Source organism: Rattus norvegicus, chromosome 8 (genome assembly GCF_036323735.1).
Source record: "Rattus norvegicus strain BN/NHsdMcwi chromosome 8, GRCr8, whole genome shotgun sequence".
In the NCBI taxonomy this organism is placed as follows: domain Eukaryota; kingdom Metazoa; phylum Chordata; class Mammalia; order Rodentia; family Muridae; genus Rattus; species Rattus norvegicus.
This window is the reverse complement of record NC_086026.1, coordinates 71,129,875-71,141,793: the sequence shown is the minus strand read 5'-3', so window position 1 is coordinate 71,141,793 and position 11,919 is coordinate 71,129,875.

Genomic DNA, 11,919 nt, shown 5'->3' with positions numbered 1-11,919 from the left:
CGAGCCGATTTGCATCTGCTCTCATCACCTTGAACCCCAGGGCTGCTGTCTGTCTCTCCATGGTGGTGCTGCAGTGGTCCTACGACCTATTCTCCAAGGAAACTTTCAGCTGCATCCTTCCTCCTGTCCACACCTCCACTGCTGCCCATATCTCTCCCACTCTCACTTTGCTCAGGAAATAGCATCTAGAAAGAGAGCTATCTTCCAATGTGAGCCCCACATCCCTGCACCTCCCTCCCCTTCCTCTGATGAAGGCCATCGCTCTGCCCAAGGATGTGCTCTACATGTGGACCATGATCCCACTGTTATTGTCTGAACTCCGCCATCTCTTAGGCATCTTCACTAAGGTCATAATGGGGTGCTGGGAACTTGGTCCTTAAGACTGCACACCTCTCTCCAGTTTCCAACCCTTTCTTCAGCTCCCTTCCTGGATTCTGCTTTAAGAACCAATCAGTTCCTGCCTGCCTTCTCTCAGCGGCATTCTGTCCTTATGTCCTTTGTATTCTTGGCATCCAGTAGATTCCCTCTGGACTTTCAGTTCCAGGTCACATGATCCCTTTTCTTTCTCTTTTCCTTGGCCTTGGGCAATGGTGGATCCATTGCCCAGCCTCTCTATGTGGGACTCCTTCAGGGTCTGGCCTTGAGTTCCCTCCCCTTTTAATCTCCCAGTTGTCCTGACCTAACCTCATCCCACTCAACTGTAGTACATCCTGGCCTTCTGCATTTGACACCCCCCAAGCCCCACCCCCACCTCCTGTCCTGGCCTCAGTCCCTATTTGGGGATACAACCATTTGCTTGACATTGACAGGAAATGCCTAGGAACCTCACAAGCAAACAGCCAAGGGTGGGGAGATGTTTCCATCAGTACAGTGCCTGCTTCTCAAGCATGAGGACTGGAGCTTGATCCCCAGAACCCACATAGACTGTCAGGTGTGGTGGGAACTATGGGTATAGGACAGCAGGTAGAAAGTATCAGAGGAAGAGGAAGTAGGAGGCTGTGTCAGACAACGGGCTGGGCAGAGAGAGTGCTGGTCAAGGATGGCATCAGATGTGTAAAGTGGAGAGAGAGAGAGAGAAAGTATATGTATATGTGTATATGTATGTATCTGTGTGTATGTATGTATATGTGTGTATGTGTGTATATGTATGTATGTATTACACACAAACATATACATGTGTTTACATATATGTAGATACATATACATACAAGCATAGATACGTGTGTGTGTGTGTGTGTGTGTGTGTGTGTAAATGGTCAGGATGAGGTATACCTTCCTCCCCTTCCTCTGATGGTGAGGTCAAGGAGGTGGTCGCCATGGGAGTTGACAGACAAGCAATGGTTGGCACCCATCAAGTAGAGGAACATGAGGCCCCAAGGTGGGATGCCTCCTTAAAGGAGATGTTGAAGCTGGCAAACTGAGGATGTGCTTAAATCTACAGCACATAGAGAGCTACGGGGAGATTGGGTTTCTTGACAAGGGGTTCAGGGAAGCTGTGTTTAATTTTCATTTAAAGTTTTTATTAGCATATATTAATTATAAATACCTCTTGCTCTCGTTTTGACAGTTTCCCGCATATATATGGTAGTTTTTGATCACGTCTGGTCCCCGCCACCTCTGCTGACTCTCACCTGCTCCAACTAGTCCTCTACTTTCGTTTTTACTTTGTAGTGAACCAATGGGTTCAGTTAGAACAATTTACAGAGGGTGGGCCCCTTGTCAGAGGCTATACCACTGAAGGAAATGTTTTTCCTAGGGAGGCAGGATCCAGTGTGGTGAAGGGCAGCAGTGAGTAGAAATGATGCCCACTTCACCTCTTCTTTTGGTATATGGGATGTGGGAGCAGAGCTGGCTCTTTTTAGGAGGGGCAGGGAAGCCAGACACTGGTTAGGACAGAGTTTAGATACACATCGGGAATATGGGCACTGCTGATCACTATGCCTGGGTGCCCCTCTGTTCCTCCTCTCTATTCCCTCCCCTCCTCTCATCTCCCCTTTCTGCATATGTATGTGTGTTCATGTGTACACACACATATGTACATGTGTGAGTGGGTCTCTCAATGGGGTGGAGCTTGCTGACTTAACAAAACTAGTGAGCTCTGAAGATTCATTCACAAGCCTGTGCTACCTACCACACCTGGATGTTTTATAAGGTTCTGGGGTTCGAACTCAGGTCCTCATGCTTGCAAGGTAAGTCCTTCCCTGATGGAGTCATACACCACTCTCGCTTCTTTCTGCCTCCAGGCTACGCAAGAGCAGCAGTTGGCTTCCTTGTTTGCCTCTCTGACCCTCCCTCTACTGTGCCCCAGGTTCTACTCTGAACTTCAGCTTAGATATTCTGAGAGCAGAGACTGTGTTAGCCTAGCTTCTATGCCAGTGGGGTGTGGCTCAAGATGGTTCACTGGTGAACTCATCCCCACCCTTAAGTCCTCACTGAAAAGAGATATTGGCTCAATAACAAATGTGCCAGACCACAGGGGCTCTGAGGATAGCAGTTGCCACTGACCAGGTACTTGCTCCTTGTAGGCTGAGACCTATATGGATACAAAGGTAGAGGGGACCAGAGACATCATCACACCCTTGCCCTCTCCCTGACAGGATTTTTTTTTTGTTTCAATTTTAGAGATTAAAAGAACCGAAACTCAGAGATGTTAGGTGACTCAATGAAATTCTCACAGCTCAGGCGGAGCAGAGCTAGGATTAGAACCCAGGAGGCTTTGACTTCAAAGTCTGGCTCTTGCCAGGAGTCTCATCTCAGAGATGTCCGTCCCTGACTGGGTACCAGATTGCAGGCCAGGACAAATAGGCTCCTTGGGTGGTCTCACTGGCAGGGGTGGCTGGGTGGGCTGCTCCCCCCTCTTTAGCTTCTCTAGCTGGGGGCAGGCATGCATGCACAGCAACGGTCCCCAGGCAGCAGTGGGATGAATAACTGATAGTGATTAGCTAAATCATAACATCGTTCATGCCACGCATACGTGATGAGACAACCGGTGCCAGGCCTCGCTGAGCAGCAGTGGGCACCCCCACGTTGCAGCCGCGCTGTCCCCCTTCCGCCCCCCCAGCCTGGAGAAGTCACCGCAGCACCCGCTGCCGCCCTGTGTTATCAGGCACATGAAGTGCCGCTTCAATGAATATAGATTGACCTTATTATAGCAGCCGGCTGCTGGTGCCAGGCGCAGCCAGGCATACTTTGCACAAATTAAAGGTGTCAGCATGTAATTTACGGTTCATGGAGGAGGAGAAAGGCTGGTGGGGGTGGGGGAGGCTCCAAGGTAGGTAGGAAGGAAGGTGGGCTGCGGTGGGGCTGGCACAGGGGCCCTCACACACTAATGACAGGAGGTGCAGCCGAGGTGTCATTTCCATCCCTGGTTTTGCTCATTTTCGCTATTCATCGCTCGAAGGTGGGGCAGCCCCCTCCTCGAAGCACCCCCCCAACCCCACCTCCGCGCCGTGTGCATGTGTGTGTATTTTGCAGCTAAATTACTGGTTTTACCTGAAGAGCGTAAAGTAGGTGTGCTAATTTACGGCTTGGCAGATAAAGCCTCAGTGTGGGGAGCTGTCTGGGAGGCCTGTGATACGACATCATTTGACTAACACACCCCAGAGCGGCTTGACATCTCGAGTTGGGCCTGTGATTAAAGTTGTGGCTTTCTTCGCCTCCCTCTCCCTTTTCCGACACCGAGAACAGATTAAACTCTAAGTAATAGATCTCGGGTTTCTTGCCATCCCACTGATATACACAGTACACAGTTTGACACAAAGAGTAAGTTATATATCACAAACAACAGCCTCTGCCCTTCACCGCCCAGAATTAATTTCCCATTTGCTGAGCTTCCCTGTTCTGCAGGCCCATTTCCTGCCGAGCGGTCCGGCTCTCCTCTGTGATGGCAGGGGAGACAAATGGATGGGGAGACTTAGTTCAGGACAGGTAGCGGGACCCTAGAGGCTTTCCAACAGGATAGGTGAAACTGAAGGGAAGAAGTGACTTCCTATTGTCACCTCCTGTGGTGACACCACCAGGGGGTGGTGCTCAGCTGGGGCTTCTGATTGACAGCTCCAGATGCTGGATGTGGGATGGGGCCTGTCCTGTGCTAAGGGCAGGAAGGTAGAGGGGTTAGACAATACCCTGACCCCCCCCCCATGTTGCCATTTAAAACTCTGTCTCCTCTACTCCATCTGAGTCACACCTAGAGGCTACTGATGCCTTTGTTGGTCCCCAGGCTTGGCTAGTGTGGGTGCCAGCAGGAGATGGGAAGACAGAGCAGATCTTTTCTGCTTCTCCTGAATGATGCCCCACCCTGGGGAGAACTGCTTTCCACAGGAGGAGGGGACAGTGCTGGAACCAGCTCCTGTCCCCCTAGGATAATGGCTGGTAGCTACTTTTTCCCTCTAGCCACCTCACTGTCCTTTATGGCTCCCTTAACTCTGATGGCCTCTGTCAATGCCTCTCTACTCCTACCTCTGCAGCTGGACCATAGGGGAATTCTAGCTCCTGGGGGACCTGACTGGTACCTGGGGTACTTCTTCTTCCTCCTACCCCAAAAGACTCTAATGCCCCAGTCCTCTGCCTGAGGGTACGCAGCAAGTAGGAGGTATCTAGATATCCATGGCAACACATTGTCTGTTCAGCCATTCTAAGACTTACCCAGCCAAGGACTTCATACATGCAAACTCCCTCATGGGCCGTATGTGGCACTACCTGGCTAGGCCCAGTAAGTGGCAAAAGAGTAAGGCCTGGAGATGCAGAGCTCGTGTCTGAATCTAAGCCTGGCTTGAGGCACAACTTCCTCCTTGTTGTGTGTGAATTTATCATTCTGGATTCTCATGTGTACACACAACTACATCTAAAGACACAGGCATGCATGCATACATACATACATGCATGCATACACACATATATACACATATGTACACACATATACATGTATATAGATATATACACAAATACATATCTAAACATGCAAGAATGCATATATATACATATACACATATATACATAAATACATATCTAAACACACAGGCATGCATATATGTGCATATATACACACTATAGACATATACACACATATAATATATACATATATACACATGTATACATAAATACATATCTAAAAACACATGAATGCATATATATACACATATATATGCATATACATATACATATATGCACAGATATACATATACACACATATATACACAATTACATATCTAAACACATAGGCATGCATAAATATACACATTTATATGCATATACACATATATACACACATATGCAAATATATACACATAAATACATATCTAAACATACAAACATGCATATATACACATATATACACACACATATACATACATATATACATACAAATACATATCTAAACATGCATATGTACATATATATACACACACAAGTGCACACATATATGCATACTGACCTATTATTATACATACCATGTGCACACATGACTTGAATATCCTGGGGACAGAAGTTGAGGATGGTCAGGGAGGAAGGTCCAGAAGCTGCAGGATCTGAGATGGCAGATTAGGCCAGGGAAATCAAGAAGTTTCTGGAAGAGGCAAACTGGTCCTGAGATGATCTGACTGCCATTAGAACATACTACATGGGACCACCAGGTTGCATGGGGTAGGGAAGTACATTACAAATACAAACACCAGGGACCGGAGAGGCTTCTTAGTCAGAAAGGTGCTGGTTATGCCAACATAAGGACCCACATAAAAGCCAGGCATGGTGACACGTGTCTATAGCCCCACTGCTGGGACAAGTAGGGACATAGGTAGATCCTGGAGCTTGCTGGACATCCTGTCCCACCAAAGCAATGATCTCCCGGAACAGTGAGAGACCCTGTCTCAAAAACAAAGTAGACAGTGGGTAAGGAAGACACCTGAGGTCAACCTCTGGCCTCCATATGCAGGAACACATATGGGCCCATATGCCTGCCTATGTGCATACATCTGTCTACAAAAACAAGCTCACATACCTGTCTATACGGACAGACAGACAGGCAGGCAGGCAGGCAGGCAGGCACGCACGCACGCGCACACACACACACACACACACACACACACACACACGTTACAGATCAAGGCCTTCTCTCTGTCTTCCTGAATAAGGCCTCCAAGGTGCAGCCCAAGAAACACGTTTTTTTTTCCTAAGGGCATCTAGATATGTGACCGGTTTGGGGAGCAGCCAACCCTCCCCTAATCCCCACTCTACACCAGGAAGTACAGAAATAAAAACGGAGGCTGAGGGACTTGTTCAAGGTCTCACAGTAATAGTTCTAAAGCCAGGAGAGAACCCTGTCCCTCTGTTCCCAGTACAGTGCTCACCTGGGACAACTACCCACTCACACCATGTGCCGCCACCCCATGGGCTTTCCAGAGGACAGAGTAGAAGCGAAGCTTCCCTAGAGACCCAGGCTTCGCCTCCTCCCCCACCCTGCAGCCGGTTCTCAAGATGGCAAGTGGGGGGTGGATGAAGGTGGAGGCAAAGTGAGAACGAGCCTGGAATAAATGACATTTAGAAGCATGAGTCACTGGCACTTGCTGTTTTCTCCTGCTTCCCCCTCTGCACCATACACCCCCAGGCACTCTGAGCTGTAGGAACACCAAGTCTGGACAGGGCTTTGGGGAACCTGCCTCAGGGCGCCTCCAGGAAAGAGTGGCTGGGAGCAGAGATGGCCTCTGAGCCTGGCGCTCTGCCTCCTTGATGTGTAACCGTCAGGGATGTGTGGTACTTCTCTGAGCTCAGCCGAGGACCCTCAGCTTTTCTGTTTCCTGGGGCCATCATTACCAGCTGGCTCTTGACAGGCTCTCTTCCCTACTGTTCTAGAGCTTGACTGCTCTGGCTTAGTCATGTAGTCTCTCTGGTGCCTGTGATGGCTGGAGAATGCTCCATGGCTGAAGGGAGATGTGGGACAAGGCCAGCCAGTGGTCCCTTGGGCCTCTTCAACTCGTGTCCTTTGTCTTCAGTGACAAAGGTGGCTGCATCATCTTTAGGGTAGGCTGGACAAAGGTTCCTGGGTCTTCTACCCGCAGTACCTTGAAGTCCCTACATTGAGCATGGAGGAGGTGTGTGTGTGTGTGTGTAAACCCAGCCAGATCAGACAGGCCTACTGCAGGTCCCTGCAGTCCAACAAACAGTCCTGAGCACACAGCAGGTCCCCAGGACAGATACTGGATGAAGCCTGTGACCCCCTAGGATCTTAAGGCTAAATCCCCAACGTGGTACTTTTGGACAAGGATCCTCTGTGAGCCAGGACAGGGGATAGGCTAAGAAGCCTCGTCTACCACAGCCAGAATACAGCAAATACAGAGGCGAATGCCAGCAGCAAACCACTGAACTGAGAATAGGACCCCCGTTGAAGGAATCAGAGAAAGAACTGGAAGAGCTTGAAGGGGCTTGAGACCCCATATGTACAACAATATCAACCAACCAGAGCTTCCAGGACTAAGCCACTACCTAAAGACTATACATGGACTGACCCTGGACTCTGTCCCCATAGGTAGCAATTAATATCCTAGTAAGAGCACCAGTGGAAGGGGAAGCCCTGGGTCCTGCTAAGACTGAACCCCCAGTGAACTAGATTGTTGGGGGAGGGCGGCAATGGGGGGAGGATGGGGAGGGGAACACCCATAAGGAAGGGGAGGGGGGAGGGGGATGTTTGACCGGAAACCGGGAAAGGGAATAACACTCGAAATGTATATAAGAAATACTCAAGTTAATAAAAAAAAAAAAAGAAGCCTCGTCTACGTGTGTCCTCTGCAGTCCCACTGCAGAGTAAAAAACAAAAACAAAAACACCCAAAAAAACCCCCAAAAAACAACTAAACAAACACAAAAACAAACATACAACAGATGCCTGCATTATATGTGACTCTTAACATTGTATGCATTGGAACTTAGATGTGGGTGGCACACAGTAGGTGTGCAGTTCATCTGGGTGGTGGAGGGAAGTGAATGAGAAAGAAAGATAGTTGCCAGGGCAAGGTGGGCATGTACAGTGCCCCTGCCCAGCCGACTCTGTTTTCTTCCTGAAGCCTTTCTCTCCTCCTGGCACAGAGATTTCCTTGAAAGGGCTGCTGGGGTTGAGGGGCAGGGCACCAGAGAAATGTCTCTAGAAGATGAATGCTCTTCCTGTGAGAGACTGAGGGTGTTTGGCCCCATTTCTGTTGGGCACCTCTTTGAGCAGTCCTCTGCTAGAGAGAACGCCAAGCCAAGCACCTTGATCCTGAACCTGCGTCCAACCAGCAACCCGAGTGCCACAGGGGCCCCTAGCCACGGAGCTCTGCATGTGGCACGGGGTGAGACTGCAGGGAGCAATGTGTGTTCAAGGGCATGGGAGAGGAGGGATGACGGAAGAGTTTCCATCCCTGGAATCCCGGAACCACTTCTGCTCCCTCACTACGTATAGTCACCTGCTCCAGCTTCTGGCCACGGGCCTGACATTCTCTGTGGCCCCATGTGTTACTGGCATGTGGCTAGAACACCCCATCCTGGCTGGGGCTGGTCTCCACCAACATCCTGGCGGCTTTGCAGTGACACGCAGGAAGTGCTGGGAGGTGCTTCTGCCTGGAGATCACCTTGTCTTACAGGCAACAGGCAACTGGGGGTGGGGCTGGGGGTGGGTGGGGGTGAGGAAGGGGTGGGGGTGTGTGGAGGGTGGGGGAGTGTGGAAGATGGAGGGTGGGGAGGGGGGTGGTAGGAGGGTGGGTTCTCAACTTCATTATATCACATCCCTGCCTCCTGCAGAACCTTTCTCCTTTTGTTTCATTTCTCTCACAGGCTGCCTGGGAAGGGAGTATGGCCTTGAGTGTTTCCCATCCCTCTTAGGGTATGGATGGTCTCCCAGGGGACTTCAGAGTCTTGCCTGACCTGGCAAATAGGGGAGACATGGGGACAGTTAGAGTTCAGTGGGCTTCAAAGTGAAGCAGAAATCTGGGCAGTTATGGACAAGGCTGTTTTCCTAGAGGCAAGGACTCTTGGAGGCAGTTTTATGATTCAGTCAGTCACTCAGTATCCCCATTTTATAGGTTTTAGGGATGATGTGACCTTCCCAAGGTATATCTTTCTGGGACGCCTGTTGGCATCTGCCTGTATAGTCTGCATACTGGGTAAATAACTTGCTTGACCACAGGAATCCTTACTGCTCCAAAGGTTCCCTCTCCTCTCTTCCCTCTCTCCTCCCCTTCTCCTCCCCCTCCTTCCCCTCCTCCTTCCCCTCCTCCTCCCCTTCTCCTCCCCCTCCTCCTCTCCCTCTCCTCCTCCTTCCCCCCTCCCCTTCCCCCTCCCCCTCCTCCTCTCCCTCTCCTCCTCCTTCCCCCCTCCCCTTCCCCCTCCCCCTCCTCTTCTCCTCCCCCTTCTCCTCCCCCTCCTCCTTCCCCCCTCCCCTTCTCCCTCCCCCTCCTCTTCTCCTCCCCCTTCTCCTCCCCCTCCTCCTTCCCCCCTCCCCTTCCCTCTCCCCCTCCTCTTCTCCTCCCCCTCCTCCTCTCCCTCTCCTCCTCCTTCCCCCCTCCCCTTCCCCCTCTCCCTCCTCTTCTCCTCCCCCTTCTCCTCCCCCTCCTACTCCCCTTCTTCCTTCCCCCCTCCCCTCCCCCCTCCCCTCCTCCTCTCCCTCTCCTCCTTCCCCTCCTCCCCTTCCCCCTCCCCCTCCTTCCCCTCTCCCCTCCCCCCTCCCCTCCTCCTCTCCTCCCCTCCTAGCCTTTGGTGTCATCACTGTATTTTTCAGACGTGCATACAGGGTATTTTGGTCATATTATTCCTGCTTCACTCACTCTTGTCTTCCACCCCAATCTGACTGTTCCCCAGTCTCATGCAGGCCTCCGTCTACTTTCACATACTTTGTTATTTCCATTAATATTTGTTATTAGTCATGCATGTACCTGGATATGCAAAGCTGTCAGAGGGCTGTTCTCTCCTTTCATATTTACATCAGTCGCAGGGATCAACTCAGGTTGCCAGGCCTGGCCTTGCCAGCTCTCTCCCTCTCTCTCTCTCTCTCTCTCTCTCTCTCTCTCTCTCTCTCTCTCTGTGTGTGTGTGTGTGTGTGTGTGTGTGTGTGTGTGTAATTTTTTTCTGGTTTTTACACATGAAAGAAAATATATGATGTTGGTCTTGCTTCACTCAATATGATAGTCTTTAGTTTCATTCATTTTTTTTTTTTACAAATGACAATTCCATTCTGCTTTGTATTCAAATACTACTCTATAGAAAATATTTATCAATTTTGCATATACAAATTTCTTACATGTCCATTTGTTTATGGGCATCTAGGCTAGTTCCATACCTTGGATAGCGTGACTTTTAGGCAATAAAAATGGAAGTGCAGGTATCTCTGATAAGTTGATGTCTAGTCCTTCAGATGCATACCCAGGAGAGGAGCAGCTGGGTCTTAGGGAACCTCCATGGTGATATCCATAGTGCCTATACTACTTTATATCCCACTGTCCAAGCAAGACTTTTCCAGGAGAGAAGCAACACACATGTCTACTCACCTTGTAAGTGTTGCAGCTCTGAGGAGAAAGGTGCCTTGACGGCTGGGAACCAAGGGAGATCCCCAAAGTCACACCACAGAACAAAACTCACACAAGAGATTTATTGGGAAAAACACAAGAAGGTGGCTGCCTCTGCTCAGGAGAGAAGCAACAAAGAACTGAGCAGGAGTCAGGCTTATATGGGGTTTCTTGGAGCAAGGAGTTTCCCAGAGTGGCCTGATCTTGGGGCAAACTCAGGGATTGGTGGAAATTTGTGGCCTAATCTTGGGCTTTTTTTTTTTTCTCTGTAGGGTGGAGCATGGCTGCCTGCATCTTGAGCATCTGGAACCTGCCCTTATGACTGTTAGATTAATCTGGGTATGGAGCCTGGCTACTCAAGTCTCACGGGGCTTAACACTCCAGAAAGGGAGTCCACGACAGACCAAAGTACGGATACCATCAAAGTCCAACTTAGTGAACCAATGAGTTTTATTGGTGTTACTTGCAGGAATATGGATGAGGGGTTACTTATAGGAGCGGAAATGACACAGAGACAGATACATTACCAAACCACCCCAGCATTGGTACAAAAGTTGGAAACCCAGAGCCCACTGCTCAACCTGAAGACAACTCAACAGGCTGGAGACCATCCCTTTCAGGTGCATCAAGACTTCTTCCAGGCAGCTAAGCTCTAGGCATTTTGGTCTCAGCTTCCCGAGTCTCCTTTACAGTATGGCTCCTCTGAGAATGACTATTAGCTATCTTTAGTGTTTATGGAAGGGGGAGGGGTGGCTAGTGAATCTAATCAGTTTTAGGAACTTCCTGAAGCTATCTTGAGTTGTTTACTTCCTGTTTTAAGGAGCTTCCCTGAAGGATGGAGTTTCAATCTCAGAGGAAACTGCTACACAACACACACCAGCAACACATAGACATTCATCTGACACCCTACACATGCCAGCATTTGTTGATGCTTGTTTTTTTTGTTGTTGTTGTTTTTGTTTTTTAATGATAGCCATTCTGATTGTGGTGACATGGAATCTCACGGATCTTTGATTTGTATTTCTTTTATGGCTAAAGACATTGAACACCGTTTCATGTTTCTGTTGGTCACTTGTCTTATGAGGACTGTTCAACTCATTTGCCATTTTAATGGCTGGGGTGTATATTCTTTTGGTGGTTCAACTTCTAGTTCTTTATACAATCTGTAAACTAATCTCTCATTGGATGAGTTGCTGGTGAGGATTTTCCTCCAATCCCAGGCTGGGCTCTTCACTCTGTTCCTTTCCTTTGCTGTGCAGAAGCCTTTTAGTTAGAGGCAAGCTAGGGATGTGCTTGTTTTGAGGAAGAGGAAAGGTAGAAGGAAACATGGAGACACTTCATGAGTGTGAGCTCCACAGCCCTAAGTGGTGTGCAAATGCAGCAGTCCTAAGAGC